General features: G+C 35.5%; 1 long non-coding RNA gene across 1 annotated transcript; it reads left to right on the forward strand.

The window, feature by feature from the left end:
- The first annotated feature begins 15015 nt into the window (after positions 1 to 15015).
- LOC121433175 lies at positions 15016 to 18296 on the forward strand. Its single transcript, XR_005972292.1, has 3 exons — positions 15016 to 15074; positions 17865 to 17900; positions 18242 to 18296. It is a non-coding gene; the product is annotated as an uncharacterized LOC121433175 (long non-coding RNA).
- Positions 18297 to 21093: the final 2797 nt, after the last annotated feature.

The raw sequence follows: 21093 nt of genomic DNA on the forward strand, positions 1-21093 counted from the left end.
TGTTAATTTATTTTTTATTTATCATATAAGAAATACTTCATACAAAGCTTTAATTTTAAACCTTAGTGATTTTAGAATGTTCAAAGAGAACATGGTGATCTTTCTTCAGTAAACTCCAGATGTTATAAAAACTAAGTAACTTTTACCCATATGTTGTTTGAATTTATAATCAAACATATACAAATATTTGCCACATCTCCCATTTTCCATCACTCAAACTGGAGTTTAAGAATATTGCTCATTTATGTATCATAATATCTAAATAATGCTACTCTATTATAATTACAGACACTTTAGTATTTTGATGCTAATTTACAAAAATTCAAAAGGAAACAATTGCCTTTATTTTATCCAATGATTGCATATAATGTGTACTAAAAAAGTCAAATGCTGTTCATGCAACATTTTTCCAGATATAATTTGATTCATAGTTTTTCATTGTAAGCCTGAATAATGCAAAATTGAGTTTGGTAAAAAATAATCTATTCTACTCAAATTCTTGTCATGAGGAGTTGTCTAATGAGATTTTAAATACATCATTCTTATCTTAATATGACAAGTGTTACCACTATTGATGACCCTGAATAATTATTCTATCACCTCAATGTTTTTATATTCAAATAAGACATTTACAAAATTGATGCTGACTTGCTGTGTGACCTGGCGCCATTCACTTAACCTCTCTGTTTCTTGATAGTAATCAGATTAAGATTAATTACAAATGCATGTTTGCTAACATCGAAGGAAATGAGAGGGAATTTGTAAAATAAATTATGCTTTGCAATATGTCCTAAACATTCACACTCTATTTTACTATGAAATCATAAAAGTTTATACCAGCATATGAATTAAGTGATAAGCCCGGAAAATAAAAGTGATTTTGATTTAAAAAAATAAAGTAAAATGGAATTTTCCTTTGGGTTATAATTGATAGTGAATGACTAGAAGGGGAAAAGGGGATAGAAATTAAAGTTAAAGGATTTTAAACATCTTACTTTTCTTAGAATAAAAATTTGTTAAATTCTTAGAATTTTCTTCTTTTGGGTGAGGAAGAATATACACTTTTCTTCAATGAAGCATGGTGATCAGGAAAATTGCTATTACTAATCTCCTCACATGTGTGAGGAATCAAGAGTCCTGATTTCTAGCTATCTAGGTTTAAGTAGTGATCTATTCCCGGATTAATTCAGCTGCAGGCCTTGGGTTACACGTTTTCCCCATGAAGAAGAAAAGGAACCTTGGAGTAAATGACTTCTCAGAGTAATTTCATAATTAGCACTTTATGGTTTATAATCGTCCAAACTGTTCTTATAACTTTTTCACTTCTATCTGAATTTCAAAAATACATACATGTATGTACATTAGTTTAAAAACAAGTGAATGGAACTGGAAAATATCATCCCAAGTGAGGTAGCCCAGACCCAGAAAGAAAACCATGGTATGCACTCGTTCATAAGTGGATATTAGCTGTAAAGTAGAGGATAATTGTGCTGCAATAGACAGCCCGAGATAGATTAGGTAACAAGCAGGGTCCAGGGAGGGATGCATTGATATCCCTGGGAGGGGACATAGAAGAGATCCCCTGAGTAGACTAGAGGCAGGTGGGGATAAAAACATGAGGGATCAGGTTGGGGACAGGATTGAGGGAGGGGGTAGTAATTAAAGCAATACCTTTATGGGGAGTGTAGTTGAGATTCAGGTAGAGACTTGGTGCAAGGAAAACTCCTACAAATCTACAAGGATGATCCTAACTAAAAGAGGGTGCCTCTGCTAGCCATTTCTTGTAACCAGATTGGTGACTATCCCGAATTGTCTTTAAAGAGCCTTCTGATGGAAAGCAGATGCAGAGATCCACAGCCAAGTACTGGGCCCAGTTCCAGGAATCTTGTTGAAGAGAGGAAGGAAGAAGTGTCAAGGGAGCCATGGAGGGTCAAGGAAACCCACAGAGACAACTAACCTGGGCTCACAGGAGCTCAATGACACTGGACTGATAGCTAAGAAGCCCACATGGGACCAACTTAGGCCCTCTACATACATATGTGTGACAGCTGTATAGCTTGGTATACTTTTAGGACTCCTAACAGTGGGAGCAGGACCTGTTCTTGATGCTTTGTAGGCTTTTGTGAATAGGTATTCCTCATATTGGGTTGCTTTACCAAGCCTTAATACTAGGGGAAGAGCTTAGTCCTACCTCAACTTGATATGCCATGCTTTGTTGATATCCATGAGAGACCTGCCCTTCTGAAAACAAACCTACAAGGGAATTAGGGGGGGGGGAGTGAAGGAGGGAAGGTGGGAGAGAGAAAATGAGGGAAGAGGATGGGGGAAACTGTGATTGGGATGCAAAATAAATGAATACATTTAATTAATAAGAAAATAGGAAATGGGCTAAGAACCAGCTCCTGTCAGCTTGTACTCTATAAGGCAGAAAGGTCCACGTATTCTCTCATTGTGTTAAGAAACTAGGTTTCACAGGTATTCCAGACTCAGGAATAAACTACGTTGTAGACATCTTTGGGGCATACTTGTGACAGGTCACTCTGGGTTGTACCATCACAGATGATCCCTTGGCATTAGGAAGTCACCATGATGACAGCCTTTTCGCCCCGGTACGTGTTTGTGTCTACTAACACCTTGCAAGTTCTCAGGTGGGTGGTTATTTAATTTCTTCTTCTGAACACTTGGCACTCTCATTAATGTTGATAGTTTTGCAATGGAAGCCTAGTCCTTGGATGGGCCATCCTCTGACGACAACATGCCAAGTTCCCTACACAACACCAGCTTCCTTCTGGATCCTGCACTGTGACGTCTCCCAACTCGCCCTTCCCATTTTAGCGTGAGATGTTATGATCAGCTGCACTCATCTGATCCAGTCCCCACCTCTCCTCATCATATGTACATTTTTAATAAGTTGCTTGTGGCCAGTCAATCACAAGCCATTTATAATTTAAGGCTTACCCACATTCCGAAGATTTGACTGTGATTCATGTCCTCCTTCATCTGCTTTTACTTGCAAACTAACCATCATCCTGCTCTGGCTTCAACAGAAGCAATCAGCAGCTGTCTGTCAATCTGAGACTCACTTGCGTCTGAAAGGGAAGCTAGGTGTTTGTGCTTCAGGTGTTGTGAGCAGGGCTGCCCCTCTGACATCGCTCGAGCTCTTTTCCATTCATGTTTGCATTGTTAACAAGCATCCTTGATGATGTTTTCTGTGCTCCGTGACTTGTCTTCTACGTAGGCATTTTAAGCCTGGCTACATTTTGGAGAGAAAGGTAGTGGCATCCTGTTTACCTTGTCATTTTTAGGTATATGCAGAAGCAATGGGAACTTGGCCAGAATAGGAAGCAGAGCAAAAATTCAGCTGCAGGTATTTTTTTCCAGTTTTATAGAGAGGAAGAGCCTGATATGTTCACCAGATGTAATAATCAAGATCGTAGGGGTTGATTATCCAAGAAAGTTCTTATTTTATTTTCTCTTCGATCATCCTCTTGTGTGACATTCATGTGACTCTCTTAGAGAAACAAACAAAAAAAAGTAAATTTCAAAATAAAATACACTGGGTTTCTGGGTATTTAGTATAACTTGTTTCTGGTTAACTCAGAAATTATTAGTTGAGAACATCTTTTTATAAAAATAGAGGTGGGGACCTCTAATATGAAGTATGTTGAACAGCTGACAAGTTACCTATACCCAAGATGAGATATGTATTTTACCCTTGAAGCTTGCCATAGAGAAGTTCTTAATTATGAAAAATTAATGAATGACTTGCACCCCTATGCTTTGCCCATAGTGATTTAATAAAAAATTTGAAATACTCTTTTATACTGTAATTCTCTATTTTTCATATTCAAGACCACTACCAAGTTCTCAGAAAGACTGTGAAGGACTTAATGAGACATTTATCTGCTCTATGTATTTTATATTTAGCTGATAATATAATGAGGCCAAGGTACTGGAATGAAACATCCCTAACATTTCACATAATTTTCTACTTCCTCGCCAGCATTTTTGGTATTTCAGCAGTGTTTTAACTTTTTGCTGTTTTGAACTTTACCATCTCTATCAATAATCATTATACCACTTGCGGCATGCTGGGAAATCTTATTCTGAAAAATGCATTTTCATTTAGTAGTGAGTTTATTATTAAGCCTAATAAACAAAGCAATTTGCCTTAAATTTGATTTTCTGTAATGTCACACATGATTACTTATACTGACTCTGATGTTGCCTTTCGTACATCATAGAACTGTATTACATAAGACAGACACTTTTATTTCTTCCGTTCTTTAAAAATTGTGCATGCATGTTTACTTCTATTCTTTTGAATAAGAAACCACTCATTGAAATCTCATATATATAAACAGTATGTCTAGTTGATATATTATGCCCCCAATCTGAAAATATTTGTTAATATATTGCAATTGAAAATTCAACATGATAAAAGAGAAATACATGCAATTCTTAGTTATTTCCTTTTCTAGATACTTTAACTATGCTTTGAAAAGAAAAATTAAAATAATGTAGAAAAAGTACATTCATTTTCCTAAATCAATTCCATATTTTTAAGATATATAACTGATTTATTTCTTTCTTATTTCAGATGAAAATATATTATGTACCCAAAATTGGTATCTGAGTAAAATCAGAGAAAAAATTTTTTCATTACAGATCAAAGTTGATAGAACTTTAAAAATTGACATATTAACTATAAATATTTTGAAAATAATCATCAATTTATTTATTTGCAAGAAGCAGCTTAACTTACTGAAACCCATTAAAAATCAAATAAAATACTCAATCCAAAAAATGATTATGAACCAAAGTGCCTGATTAATGTCTATTTTTCAAATAATTAATCAGTCAGTCAAACAAAGGAATTAGAATCACATCATATTCCTCAGAGAAAGACTGTGAACTTAGATGACATAATAAGTTAGTATACTTCAAGCTGAAAGCTCACTCTATCAATATAAGGAATCATTATTCTGCTCATATATCAAGGAAAGTGGTTCACATACCCAATATAATTCTACAGAATTGTGAACTAGAATAAAGTACATGTAGGAAGATTGGAATTGAAACACATGCCTCACTTGAACTTCTGCTAACTTACAGCATTTTGGGGAACTCTCTACTCCAGTGGTTAGAACCCTGCGGATCACAATCACTTCAGTGAAACAACCCTTTCTCAGGGTTGCCTAAAATCAACAGAAACAACAGATATTTACATTGCAATTCATTCATAACAGTAGCAAAATTGCATTAATGAAACAACAACAAAAAATTATGTTGGGGCCAGCACAACAGGAGGAACTGAAGTAGAGTGTCACATCATTAGGGAGATTGATAACCACTGCCCTAGACTCAATGAACACTTAGAAAATGATGTTGGTTGATACAACTTGTAGGAAGGGGGAAATAGGCAATACTGTGGTTCTCGTGCTGTTCTGAATAGCATACATGGAGGATAAAAGGCCAACTTTTAGCCAGTTCATAGAAGAACTTGCAGTCACAGCTACTCCCAAAATTTTGTGGTTCTCAGCCTAAAATGGTCTCTTGTGTCCCAATTCATCAAAAATTTCATGTTACTGTTCTTTGGATGATTTTAACATACAAATGAACACACAGAATGAATTGCAATACACTTGCAGTTTTATTCAAGCATTTCCTTTCTATGTCTGGATACAAATGCCCAAAGATTGTAGGAGAGAAAATGTTAAGAAAGATAAACTTGGAAAGCTGAAGATTTCATTTAATGGTATGGAGTAAGATAACTGTGTGGGTGCCATTTACCTCGTGGTATAATGCAGAGTTCTGAAATAGCAGAGATGGAAAAAACAGTTGTTAGATATTGGGTCTGAGGTGAGTACAGAAGAAATCATTATGTGTCAGAATAGAATTTTATTCTTAAAAGAAAAGTGAATAGAAGCAAGACAGCTGAGAGGGAAATCTCTGCATTGTGCTCATGAAACCCTGAGCAGTAACCTCCAGAGAAAACAGAAAACTCCACAGAGATGGCTAACACTGAACTGGCCTAAAATGACAGAGGACACAGAATGCAGACCAAAAAAAAAAAAAATGTAAAAATGTGCTCAGGTTAATTCCCCTCTGCCAAAAAGAAACTCAATATGAGGCATCAATTCCCCAAAGGACAATGCTGAAAATTGATTTTTAGGGCCTCCACCAACTATACATAAATAGAAAAGCATGCGTTAGTGGTTGGAGATGGATTTTTCCAGTTGTATTGGGCACTGCTCTATGAATAGAATCACATCAATGAAGACTGTCATTGAGTAAACTGTATGGGAAATTTCTAGATTGACATTAAAAGGTCACATAAGACCTTACAAAAATCTTGTCAAGCGTGCTCCTATAAAACGGTGTATACGGATATCATAAAGGAATAAAATATCGAATGACCTCCACGTTTGTCTAAAGTATCGCTACTACATCACTATAGTCAATAAATTGGAGATTTCAAGATGGAACAATCCTATCTTAAAATAACTACATTAGAAACTTTTAATAATAAAATTACTCTTTGGCTCAAGTGCCTGTGCTTGGCACAAAAGATTCAGGCAACTAAAAAGAGCAAAATTCCTTTCAGTGCCTAACAACAGGGTCTTAATTTTAGTTCTATTTTTTTGTTCAAAAACCTTTTCACAGTTTTTTTTTTTAATTTCTTCTTCTGGAGAACAGCTGTGAACCGGTCAAAAGGCAGAGATGAGGAGGAAAGTAAAGAGGAAGAAGCCACAGGGTGTAGATAATCCACAAACAGGCTAATTGGTCCCTGGGTAATTACTGGCTCTTCAGCAGATCTGCAATTGAGATTTCTAGGGAAATGAAAATACTGTATTTATATCTGTTCAAATTCCATTTTCCAGAATAGAAGTGTTAATCAGATGGGTTTAAATATTTGATAAAGCCTCTGAGGTGTATCCACTTTACAAATGTTTGAACTGTCATTGTCTTGTCTCGCCTGGCGGTCATAGTTTCATCACATGCAACAGAACAAAATCTTAATATAACTCTGGAACCTGGACTAGGAAATATCAACATTGTCTCTTATTTTCTTTCTTTGTATTCTGATCTTGAGTCATCAGTGGTGAGTTATATGATACCATTCAATTACTATTTTTTTGAAAAAAAATTTATATTGAAAAAATTTTATATTGAAAAAAATTCCGCCTCCACTCCACCTCCCATTTTCTTCCCCTCCTTCCACTCTTCTCCCCTTTCCCCCTCTCCTCTCCCCCTCCCCCTACTCCTTTCCTCCTCCCTCTCCAGTCCAAAGAGCAGTCAGGGTTCCCTGCCCTGTGGGAAGTCCAAGGTCCTCCCCGCTCCATCCAGGTCTAGGAAGGGGAGCATCCAAACAGGCTAGGCTCCCACAAAGCCAGTTCATGCAGTAGTACACTCATCCATTGCTGGTGGGAATGCAAACTTGTGCAACCACTTTGGAAATCAATGTGGCGGTTTCTCAGGAAATTCGGGTTCAATTACTTTTTTTTTTTTTTTTTTTTTTTTTTTTTTTTTTTTGGTTTTTTGAAACAGTGTTTCTCTGTGGTTTTGGAGACTGTCCTGGAACTAGCTCTTGTAGATCAGGCTGGTCTCACACTCACAGAGATCCGCCTGCCTCTGCCTCCCGAGTGTTGGGATTAAAGGCGTGCGCCACCACCGCCCGGCTCAATTACTTTTTTAATTAGACAAAAGAGTCTCATTTTGTAAAGAAACATTATTCTGCAATATCAAGAACTTGGTGCATTCATGAACACAGTTACGTGATGCTAGGCTCCTGAAAGTTTGACCTGGGTCACAGACAAAACAAACAACCCTAAATAAGAAGCTTTGTCATAAGCAGCTACCATTCTAACAATGGGGAAAAATAGGGAGACAAACAACTACAATGTGCAATCGTATTCTCCATTTAAGAATGTGGAAACGGAGCACAGCACTATTCAAATGCATCATCCTTGAAGCAAGAAGGGCACAAAAGAGTGCCGTGTTGAAAAACTCCACTTGATTTGGAACTCCAAGTCTCATGGAAATTTTTTTACAGATAGGCGTGTCATGAATGATGGGACATGACCTAGAATGGAAAGGAAGGAATAAATTGGAAGATGGAAGCAAGGGGTATTCTTGGGAAATGTGCAGAAGACTGGTTGAGGTCTGCAGTCTATTTACATGAGTTGTTAGACATGGTTAAACATTAAACTCAGACTTTGAACTTAGAGTATCAAAATAATGGGTGTTGAGTATTTTTTTTATAGAAGAGTAATTGCATCTTGGAAATATTTAACTCGATGCCACGAGAGCTGTTAAACGCAAATTTAGAAGAAAGGCAACTTAATTGGTCTCTCTGAAATCCAAATAAAAACTAAGCCAGAATGGTGGTCGTAGAATCTGTAGAGGGAATAGATCTGAATAAAGCAAAGACACACAACTTGGAGAACATCTTTCCATTTCCCAGGGAAGAGAAGCATTAAGTGAATAGCAATATTTCACACTTGCTCCGTGAAAAATGGGGTTCCATTCAGCGAAAGAGGGAGAACAAAGGAGAACTGGTTTTTGATGAGGCATTATCTACAGCTATACAAGTCTCCTTGAAGGTAAACACTAGTACCCAGTTTGCTAAGTAATATGTAGTCTGCACTTGGGTTTCTGGAGAGAATCTGATATTAAAAATAATACCTTTGTCCCAATGACAGGAAGATGAATAAATCAAGTTAAATACCAAAGTTACAGCTTTAAAATAATGCTGAAATTTTGAGCCTCAACAAAAATTCATTTGAGCCACAGATCTAAAAAGTAATAGTAATTTCATCAAAGAGAATACAGCTGGGAAATGGTCCTGGAAACAAACGCAGCAGGTAAATATGTGTTCACACGTACTATGTGTCATGGACACTAAGTGGTAAATGAACTAGCATAACAAATCTTACTTGAGAATAAATATTCCCAGAAATGTAGGAACCCTCTGTAAATCTTTCTCTAGATTCCTACTTATACTTTCACACCAAACACTTAGAATCAAAGCAAGATTTTTCAAAAGTGATGTTAGATTTGGCTGGTGCGAGACAAACAATGATTTTAATAGGAGCCCGGATACGAAAAGCTACGAAATATTAATACAATTTATCTCAGTTCTGCTTTCTGAGTATAATTTGGTAATCTTGAACTGGAAGTGTAACTCAGATGTAAAGCACTTTGCTCAACAAACGAGGCACTGAGTATGATCCAGACATAGAGGACATAGATAGGGAATGAGTAAGGGAAGGAAGAAAGAATGGAGAGAAAAAGAGAATAAAAAGGAGGGGCTTGCTATTGCCTGAGGTTTGAGTAATGTAGGTGGCCTTAAAGATACCTTTCAATATGTCACACAAAATGTATTTGTTTTGTAATAATCTAAAAATCATTATGTTACATCACATTCTACAAAACACTAATCTATGCTTATATGAACTGCTTTTACACACACACACACACATATATGTTAATATAAAGACATATATATATATATATCATATCTATGTGACAATAGGAAGGCAAAGAATACAAATTTATAAAAATTTCTTTGACATATTAAAGTCTTTTTTTGATTTTGATTTGAAATGTTTTTCTTGTTGACTACTCTACTAAGAACTGTCCCATTGTTACTCTGTCTATAACTCTGTACTTGAACAAAATTTATCTAAGGGACAACTAATGAGCTGTGATGACATTCCTTAGGCTACAATTATATATTATGTAACCAATATCTGATATGCTATGATATAAGGGAAATTATCCACATATAAACCCAATGAGTCTCATTCCTTTCTGTTGGAACTTTAATGTTTGATGCTCACATAACATATTTGAGGTCATAATTCTACCTCCTTTCCTTGCTATCCCATACATATACATATTAGCAAATTTCCTATTAGCATCACTGATGAGATATTATAGGACATTTTAAGATTTTCTATTTGCCAGAAACTGCATGAAGCCTTCAAACAAACTTTATTGACTCTCAGGATAACAGTATCCTTTTTTTTCCATTATTAATGTTTAATTCTTGAGAACTGGCAAGCCCCATCGTTCTTTTCCTTTCTAAAAATGAGCAATCTAGTAAGACAACCACGGCATGTTGATCAAGGAAAATGAATGGAGTCTGCATATAAAAGAAGCTTGGATTTCGAGCAAGCTCAAGACTTGAGTGCCATGAAAGTCTCCTCTCAAATTTATTTGGAAAAATTTCTCCAATAAATATCATATTCATGGTATTACAAGCGAAGAAAAATATACATGAAATAAAATCAATTATGACAAAATTTGGACATTCAGTGGAGCTATTTTGTGAGCAAAAATATTTTTGTTTCACATCTCTACTTTATAATTAACATTCTTCAAAGAGGTGCGATGTTTGAAGGTAATTTATTTTTCAGCAACAAAATTGCTTGGGAACACAACTGACTTTCACATATACCAACCAGCTGTCAATTTAAATTAATTAAATTAAGTTAATTACATTAATCCATTAGTCTTTATTACCTTCAAGTTTCCAACCCCCTGTGCATAAATTTAGAGTCTAATAATTTAAGTAATCTGTGTAAAATCGTCAGCCACGTAGGATTCAAGCCTAGAATATTTCTCCCTCCCTTCGCTTTAGCCTCTCATCTTCAACTGTCAACACAGTCCAATCTTCCTGAGCACTGCTAGAATTGACGCTGGAATCTGAAGCACTATTTGTCTTAATCCAATATTTGTCTCATTCCCAGTTCTTACTTTCTGTATTTACCTTATTCCTGAGTGTTTTAATTTTTGTATTTGTTATATGCCTTTTCTTCTCCCTAAGCCTCGTCTTCTCAGGATCGCTCTCCTTGTGCCTATAAATGATGGCTCAGTGTATGCATGTGTAATGCAGGGCATCGCCAACATTCAGGTAGTGGCAAGATAAGCCTGGCAGGTGAATCTGAATTACCAAGTCGTTGCTCTCAACCTTCGCTAGTTTTAGCAGAAGCGATGGCTAGCTATTTGCAGCAAAAATATTTATTACCGTTTGTTTCCTTGGTCTCAAACAGCTAACACATATATTATCATATACTTTATGAACTTTTTCATTGACTGCTGTTTTAACCACATATTTATATCACAAAACATACAGAAATAAAATATAGAGAGAACAAGAGGAAGCATATGTGACAGCTGGTTCTTTGATGGTTTCCCTTCATGCCATGTCATTCCACCCCACAAAGTGCACATCTAATCTTGGAAAGTGTAATTCAGATATTAGGACATGGAGGTTGATCAGACAATTCTAGCCTTTAACTTGATTTCTGTGTGGTCTAGAAGCTAAGATTTTCTTTTACATTAAAAAAAAGGTGGGGGAGCGCTTAAAAATATTTTCACTTTTCTGAAATAGAAGTCTATGAAATTTAATTTCAGTGTTCAAAAGTCATATTTTAATGGCACACTGGTCATATCCATGCTTATATAGTACCCCTGACCATTATGAGTAATGATAGCAATAAAGAAATAAAATACACAAAATAAATTTGAAACAGCTATGAACTTTCGGCCATCAAGATGAATCTTGTCACCAAGTCGGACAATGTGAACGCCATCCCTGAAACTCAAATAGTGTGAATAGAATCATCTGGCAAGATATTATCTACACTTATATGAGCCAATGTGTCAGACGGGTATTTGCATACTTAAACTCCCGTGCACATATAAATAAAATAAGTAAAATTTACCAAAACAAAGTAAACTATTTTAAAGCTATTCACACGTCTCCCTCAAATGCGACCCCTATTTCCGCATCTCTGAGTCACTGTGGTCTTGTTCACTACCCTATCTCCTATTCTCACTAAGAGGACTTTATGGCATTAGTAGATTCCCTGTCCTCCAGGTTTTCTACAAATGCCTACAACAGCAAAATGATGGGACAAAGCCGGGCGGTGGTGGCACACGCCTTTAATCCCAGCACTCGGGAGGCAGAGGCAGGCGGATCTCTGTGAGTTCGAGACCAGCCTGGTCTACATGAGCTAGTTCCAGGACAGGCTCCAAAACCACAGAGAAACCCTGTTTCGAAAAACCAAAAAAAAAAAAAAAAAAAAAAAAAAATGATGGGACAAGTGGAAAATTCAGTCCTAATGATTCTAAAAGGCCACTGCTTCCACCCCAAGCTCAGAGATCTCAGGGGGAAAAATGGGACTTTCAATTTAATATTTACTTAGATATTTCTGTTTAAAAAGTTCCATCACACACTTTAATTTTTAATTATTTTTAATACACACCAAAATTACTCATGCAATTATATTAGCTTTTAACTATTTACTGCTTTTCTGTCAGATAAAGATTTACAGGTATTTTTATTTTAACAAAATAATATTGGAAAATATTGGGTATTGACATATGAAATTGGTATTTCTTTTTAGAACAAAAAGAATAATATCTTCTTTCATTGTCCATTCTGAGATTTTTATGTTTTCTATAACTTGATATGATTGTCTTTCACATCCAAAATCTCTAGGAAACAGACTTAAACTTATTTTATATGGGCACATGTATTATATTTTCAGATACCTGTATATTATCCCCATGGAATAATTCTTTATTATATTTTATGTATCTAGAAAGGTATTGCAACAACACAGCAAAGTATTATATAAGAAAATTATACACATACGGTTTATGCTCCATAAATGCTACATTGCTACACTAATGATGAATATAATATTTCTCCCCTTTCCTTCCTTGTGGAGAAAAGTATCCTGACTCAAGATCCTGAATGATGGACAGGTCCACCAATGATCAATTACTCCTCATGTTCAACTACTGGATGAGAAGAAGTCCTGCCTAAGGCTTTACATTACATGACTTTACTCAGAATAGATGTTTCTTCTAGGAATATAATTCTTTTGCAATTGGCTAATGTAGTCATATGCTCCATGTAGCCTTCTGAAGAGTCATTTGGGAAAGGAATTAAAAATCTTTATTTTTTTAATTAAAAATTAAACATTGGAGCTGGAGAGATAACCCAATACTTAAGAGCACTAACTATTCTTCCAGAGGATCTGGGATCAATTCCCAGCACCCACATGGTTACTCATAATTGTCTGTAACTATACTATAGTTATACTTCCAGGGCACCTGACACCCTCACAGAGACATCCACCAAGCACAAACCAAATGTACATAAAATCAAGAGAGAGGGGGGGGGGCAGGCAATTGTATTTCTTGCCTTTAATCCCAGCACTAAGGAGGCAGAGGCAGATTTATCTTTGAATTCAAGGCCAGCCTGGCCTACAGAGTAGCTCCAGGAAAGTAAGGGCTACAAAGGGAAACCCTGCAGTGGGAGCCTTTATCCTCTGCTGCTGATGGACAGCACAGACCAGTTCCATTTTAGCAGATGTGCAAGTATTTTGCTAGGTACCTGTCTGCTTCTATAAAATCTAGTGAAAAGAGATGCCACATTTATGTTAGAAGGATGAAGACAAAGAATCTAAATTCATTAACTTCTGGTATTATTCAAGTATTTGCTAGGATATTACATATCTACAACAGATTCACAAAATATGTGCACATTAAGGAGGATGTTGGAATATTCTTCTGTTAATGGCAATGTTGTTTGAATTTGGAAGAATGTCTTGAAAAGTTAACTATCCAACAAAATGACAGCCAACACACAGTTGATTTAAGAAATACAAAGCAATGACTGAGTAGAAAACTTTTTGAAAGTCCAAATGCATTAGCTGTTGTTTTACTTCCCACAATCATTGCAATAGTTTTCAACTACAATCTTTTCCAATCTCTGAATATAATATTAAAACTAGCACAATTGCTTCTTAATATGATTTTTGTTAATTTTTTTTACCAGATTTAAAATATATATCCATATCATATAATTACCTCTTTAAGTCTATTAAAAATAGTTTCTTTGGCTATAAAATGCAAAAATATATACTGTGTAGAAAACAATAAGATAAATATTTCTAAACCCCCAAAGCCCCTGATACAAGGTAATATAGTCCACTTTTATTTTATTTGAAAATTTCTACAGTAAGGAGAATGTCAAGTTGAAGTTTTGTCTCTGTACTATGAAACTCAACTATCCCAATTTTAGAATATGCTTAATTTATAAAATTATATATTACAAATACGAAATAAGGAAATTTATTGAATACAGTTTTTTAAATTACCGCCTTGGAAACTGTACCTAAAATTCAACCACATAGTAAAACTTAAAATCTAGACATCTTGGTATAAAATGATAGCAATGTTCAAAATTCCACTGTGAGAATCTTTAATCAAATAACCTCAGATTCAATGGGTGAGATCAGAGTAAGCATAACAGGACAAAGAAACATGGACAGACATGTAAAAGCAGCACTCAGAAGAGAATTAAATGTTAAACAAGTTATATACTCTGATATTGTCTTCACACAATCTAATTCAAATTGCATATATACTTTCTTTTTTGAATGTTATAAATTTTTACAAATATTTTTGCATATGTGAGCTATTCATGTATACTATGGTTTTTTTTGCATTTCCCTTCAAGTTCTGTGAAGAATTTTATTGGAATTTTTAAAATAATTGCATTGAATTTATATATATATATATATATATATATATATATATATATATATTACTTTTAGTAGTAGGGTAATTTTATGATCTTAACTCCACCAATATAAGAGTATGGAAGTTCTTTCTGTTATCTATACCTCCTTTAATTTATTTGTTTTGTGTAGTTAGCAATGAAGTTTACAATATATTTAAAAATTATTTTTATTTCATTTGTCTGAATGCTTCCCTGAATGTGCTTCTGTATACCACATTTGTCCAGTACTCCATGGGGACAGAAGAGGATACCAGATCCCCTGTGCTAGAGTGGACAGACTGTTGTGAGCCACCACATGGTGCTGGGACTCGAACCTGGTTACCCTGGGAGAAGCAACTAGTACTTTTCAGCGTGGGAAATCTCTTCTGCCTCTTTTACAGATTTCTCCATCCTTTATGATGTTGATTCCTAAGTATTCCTTCTGGAGGAAGCGACGGTGAATGAGATGTTCTTAATTGCTTTCTTTGTAAGTTTTCTATTGACATACATGAGAACAAGGGGTTTGTGTCTGGCAAATTTACCGAAAATTTTATAATTCAGTTTGCACTGTCAGGAGGTTTCTGTCAGCTTCCTTCAGCATGGAATCAGGCTGTCTGTGAACAGGGATAATTTTACTTCTTACCTTTTACTTTCATCCCTTTTATATCTTTCTCTTATCTTATGGGGTTGGGCCACTCTTGTCTGGATCTAGATTTTAGTGTTTTCGGTTTTTCTCTAGTTGAATGTGGTGATACCCTGGACTATAGGTCCAGGTATGTTTTGTGTAATTAATCTACGACCTTAAATTAAAGTTTTATTTATTTTTATGTGTATGTTTCAGTGTCTGCATGTTTGTAGGTGAACCATATAAGATCCCAGAAGAAGGCATCAGATGCCCTGGAACTGGAGTTACAGGTGGTGCCTTACCCAAATGGCTAATCTTGCTACAATAACAGCAAATTCCTATGGAATTTCTTTAATGCCCATCATCTTTTTATAAAGTAAATTAGTGCTGCCAGGAGCAGTTATGCCTCATTGTCATGAAAAGTCCTAAGTTAACAAAACATTTTAAATGCCATATTCTATAGGTCTTTGAAGTGTTTGAAGACCATTTGTCTATCTAAAATATATCTCTGTATGATCTAGAAAGCATGCCTAACATATCTACAAATTTGACTGGTTTTAAAGACTAATTTCTAACCAAGTTTCTTGATTATCCTAGTTAGTTTATAATAATAGTTTTAAAAATTTTAAATTTTACTATACATTTTTAAATGAACTGAATAGGCACAATATTTTAAAGAAGAGTAGAAACAAATACAATATCTTGTAGCAAAAATAACCTTAAAATGGTATAAATGTACAAAAGTCCTTTAAATAAGAGTAGAGAATATATACAATATGTCGTAACAAAAATGATCTTAAAATTGTATCAGTATACAAACGTCCATGTTAATACAAAATATTTGAGTTGAGTAGCTTTTAGTTTAAGGAAGATTCAATAATCTACCCTTTATTTATCACACTTCTATTTCTATATTTCTCTAAATTATTGCAAACGTCTATAATCCACCAAATAACCAAAGGCATCCAACATTCAAACTTTTGGGGATGTGGACGTCATGTTCTCTAGAATGTTCTCTGCTCTCTATGGGTGAAGTGTCTTTAAGGGTCCCTGAGAAAATTTGAGATAATGGCCAAGTCCTGGGAACACCAGTGGTAACATCTATTGATAGATTTCACTTGTTAAGTTTTAGGAGGTCTCCCTTGATCAATCCAGATTCATAACAACCAGTGATGATCAACAAAGCATTTTGTTTCCTGTGGATACAAAAAAGCAAAACCTTTTCTCCAAAGTGTTTTTGATTTCCATTTGACATATACATTTTCTGACTTCTAAAAGTTAAAGCATTTTTAAAGTATCTAGGCTAGTTTATCTCGTCAGTCCCTTTTACAATTTCATGTTCTTAGCATCTGTTGCTTGCTTATCAGCACTCAAAATATTTAAAACCAACACAATAGCATATAGGATTAAGACTCCCTCTGTATTTCCACCTTTATGTGGCTTTTTCTGTTATATTGCTTTTACAGTCTACTTAAGACTTTATTTTTAAAAACTATTTTTCTCTTTCTATAACTGCCTATACCCATTTACTTTCCCAAACTTATGCACATTGTAAAATTGTTTATTTATATTTTATATTATAAAATACATTTGCATTATAATTATAATGCACTGGAACCTGTTTAAAGATTTATCCATCTGCACCTCTTTTACTGTGTATCTTTAGCCTTTTTTGACCACGCAAGCAAACTTTAGACTGTTATGCTACACCTGGGCCCTCTGCACTGCTCTATAGGCTGGCTCTGCCCACTCTCAGGTGGTGTCCTGAAAGCCAAGCTTAAAGCTTGCAGCCCAGTCAGAAGTAGCTGACCAAGAACTGCATTCATCTTCCTAGAGCTCTCAAATGTCAATGCTTGCACTGTGGCAGGCACTATTATGTCATTTTTGTTCCTACTTAATGTACTGGTTGCTCCAGGGTTCACAAGCAGGCAAAATTTCTTAAACAACCCAAATCCTCTTTTTTTCTTTTATCTTTATTTCAGTTTACTCAGCCCCTACATAGAAGTATGGCCCCACATTGGCAGCCACAATGTTGTTGTTGGTTTGTCTTTAACTCTTTGGCTCTTTGCTCTTTTGTGGCCCTGCCACCCAGCTCCCAAATAAATCACACAGTGAGGCATAATTATTATTTATAAATGCCTGACCTTAGCTTGGCTTAGTTTTAGACAGCTTTTCTTAACTTAAATTAGTCTGTCTGTCTATTGCCCCTGGGACTTTTCCTTTTCTTACTTCTATATAACTTACTTTCCTACTTACTCCATCTGTGTTACTTACTTTCCTTTTTACTCCATGGCTGGCTGGCTGGCAGGGTTGCTGGGTGGCTAGGGGCCTGGGGGACTGGCCCCTCATTTCCTCCTCTCCTTTTTCTCTTATTCCTTCATTGCTCCCCCCCCTTGTTTCTCCTTCTAATTATACCCTCTGCCTGCCAGCCCCACCTATTCTTTATCTTGCATCACTATTGACTGTTCAGCTTTTTATTAGACCATCAGGTGTTTTAGACAGTCAAAGAATCATAGCTTCATAGAGGTAAACAAAAACAGCAAACAAAAACAATACATCTTTACATCATTAAACAAATATTCCAGAACATAAACAAATGTAACACACCTTAAAATAATATAGTACATTTACAGTGATAACTTTACCTTTCAGGATTGTCTTAACTATGTCCCTGAGATGTTGTTAGTGGTAGGTTGCAGTTTTATTTTCATTATTTGCAAAAAAATTAAAATTTCTTCTCTGATCTCTTCAATGATGCAACAATCATTCAAATATGAGCCGTCTAGTCTTAGGAAATTTTTGTATACTCTGTAGGGTCTCTAACTGTTGATTTATACTCTATTCCACTGTTGTTTGGAAAACTACTGAGAATTAGCTCATTTTTGATTTTACGTTTTGTTTCCAAGCCTATGACATAATCAAATTTTAGATAAATGTCCATGTAGCTAGAATAATATTTTGGGTGAGGGATACTTTACATTTGCATGCTAACTTCAGTTGATCTATGATTGATTTTTTTTTCTGTTTAGAAGTTCTATGAAAGAAGAGAATAAAGCATTGAAATTTTCCACTATTATTTTGTCATGAGGTATGTGATCTTTTATACATTTAAATGTTTTCTCTAGGAAACTGCGAGTTTCCATCTTAGATACATAACGGTTTAAAGTTGTAATATCTTCTTGATGGATTGTTATTTTAATTAACTTGCAATTTTATTCTTTTCCACTTTGTTTAAAAGAGGTATACTGCTAGTTTACCGCTCCAGTTTGCTTCATAGTTTGAAGTTCTTTCTTACATCAGTTTATGTTGTCCCTGTTAGTCAAGTGTGTATCTTACAGGAAAAGAAGTTTCTTCTTGCTTATGAATCCAATCAGTCTGTGGTCATTCATTTGCTTGTCTTTCTTTTGGTGGGCTTTCTATTTCCCATGATTTTCCCAGATTGTGTTCTGTTGAGTTTGTTTATTTCTTGTCTTTTCTTCTTTCTTTTTATATTTGGGAGTTGGTGATTAACGGGTCAGAGGCTATTATCTCTTTCCTAGTCATCTGTGTTCACTGTAGTGAAGGGTCATATTCCATGTAGACATATGGATGAAGATGTCTTTCTTCTTTCTCTTTGACTATTTTTGTTTCAGGTTGTTTTTGTTTGTGTACTAACTTGGTTGTCATGATTTGCTTAAACTTTTGTTTATCTCTAAATTTTCTTATTTCACCAATAATTTTAACACTGGAGCACTGGACTGAGCTCCCAAGGTCCCAATGAGGAGTGGAAGGAGGGAGAAGATGAGCAAAGAATTCAGGACCACGAGGGGTGCACCCACCCACTGAGACAGTGGGGCTGATCTATTGGGAGCTCACCGAGGCCAGCTGGACTATGACTGAAAAAGCATGGGATAAAACCGGACTCTCTGAACATGGCGAACAATGAGGGCTGATGAGAAGCCAAGGACAATGGCACGGGGTTTTGATCCTACTTCATGTTCTGGCTTTGTGGGAGCCTAGCCAGTTTGGATGTTCACCTTCCTAGACATGGACGGAGGGGGGAGGACCTTGGACTTTCCACAGGGCAGGGAACCCTGACTGCTCTTTGGACTGGAGAGGGAGGGGGAGAGGAGTGCGGGGAGGGGGAAAAGGGTGGGAGGAGGGGGAGGGAAATGGGAGGCTGGGAAGAGGGGGAACCTTCTTTTTTCCTTTTCTCAATAAAAAAAATATCTTTGCTGGGTATAGCATTTTTGATTGGAAATTGGTTATATTGAGAGAATGGAATATAGAACATTCCATGATTTTCTGAGTTTTAGGGTTGCCAATGAACAGTCTGAAGTTATTCTGATATTCCTGCCTTTGTATATAAGTTATAATTTTCCTTTATAACTTAAAATATTATTTCTTTTCTTATTCTTGACAATTTGACAATGGTTTGTTGTTCTTCTCCGGCCATGACTATTGGGGTTCTAAATGCCTCCTATGTTTGAATGTCAATTTTATTTTTTAGGCTTTATAAATTTCATTAAATATATTTTTTATTACTTTCACTCAACTATTTTCATTCTATGGATTCTGAGGTTTTGTCTTTTCAGTGTATCCCAGATTTCTTAAAAATGTTGCAAATGTTCTTTACCTTATCTCTAGAGAGAGAGAGAGAGAGAGAGAGAAGAAGAGAGAAAGGATATGAGGATATTTTTGACTCAGCTTAGCAATATGCAAATGGAATTTGTTTTTCAGCATAAACTTGTCTATTAGTGGTGTTTTCTAACAAGGTTTTCATAAGATTCATAGATTTTTCCATATGCATAATTATGCTTTGCAGTATTTATAACTTTTACTAAAATTTTCTTCTATATTTATGACTTTCTGCTCCAACTACATACTGATTTTCTTACTCTAATTCCTGCCTTCCTGGAGTTGTGTCTATTTTGATGAATCATTTTTAATGTACAATTCTAATTTTTTTCAAACACTTCAGCTATCTCAGGGTATTTATCTTTTATTATACAAGAATTTGGAAGTTGACATGAGTGTGTTTTTTTTTCTCCTTGTATTCTTTCTGTTTATTTGTTGTGTTTTGCTTATTTGTGGGGACAGATGAGTCTTCAGTGTTAACTATTCTCTTTTTAAACTGTATTTGGTTGTTTTGCTTTCTGTGAGTCCTTCTTAAGGAAATATCCCGACTAGCACGCATGTCTTCTGAAGGTGCTTTTAGATAAGTGAATAGAGCTTAATATTAGTTTATAAGCAGTTCTGATTTCGATAGCTGTAAGAAAACTTTGTGCACTACACGTTTGTCCTGAAAAGAGTGTAGGGTACTGGTATGGGATACTGATTAGAGAGTGTGAATTTTCATATGAGTATTAAAGTTTTATTCAGTGTTGTGTTGCTGTGCAGAGGCACCATGACCATGGCAACCCTTATAAAGAAAAACATTTAATATGGTGCTTATAATTTAGAGGTTTATTTCATTGTCATCACATGAGAGAGCATGGTGGCACAGGCAGACATGGTGTTGGATAGGTAGCTGAGTGTTTTGCATCCTGATTGGCAGGCTGCAGGAAGAGAAAAATACTAAACATAGCTTGAGCATTTGAAACAACAACGCCCAACTCCCAAGTGACACACTTCCTCCAAGAAGGCCACATCTCCGAATCCCTGTCAAGTAACACCACACACCAGTGACTAAGCATTCAAGTACATGAACCTATGAGGACTATTCCTATTCAAATCACCACAAAGAGGAAAATAAAAAAAAATAAGCTATACCATAATATAGAAAGCATATGGGTTAGAACTCTGGGTGGTAGTAATATAAAAAAAGTATGAAAGAGTAGATTATTGTAAAAAAGAAAGGAATGGTCATGAAGGTTTATATTGGTGAGATTGAGGTTAAAGT

The sequence above is a fragment of the Microtus oregoni genome, unplaced genomic scaffold (genome assembly GCF_018167655.1).
Source record: "Microtus oregoni isolate MIOR12 unplaced genomic scaffold, Mior012 000037F_ref0000500, whole genome shotgun sequence".
Lineage (NCBI taxonomy): Eukaryota > Metazoa > Chordata > Mammalia > Rodentia > Cricetidae > Microtus > Microtus oregoni.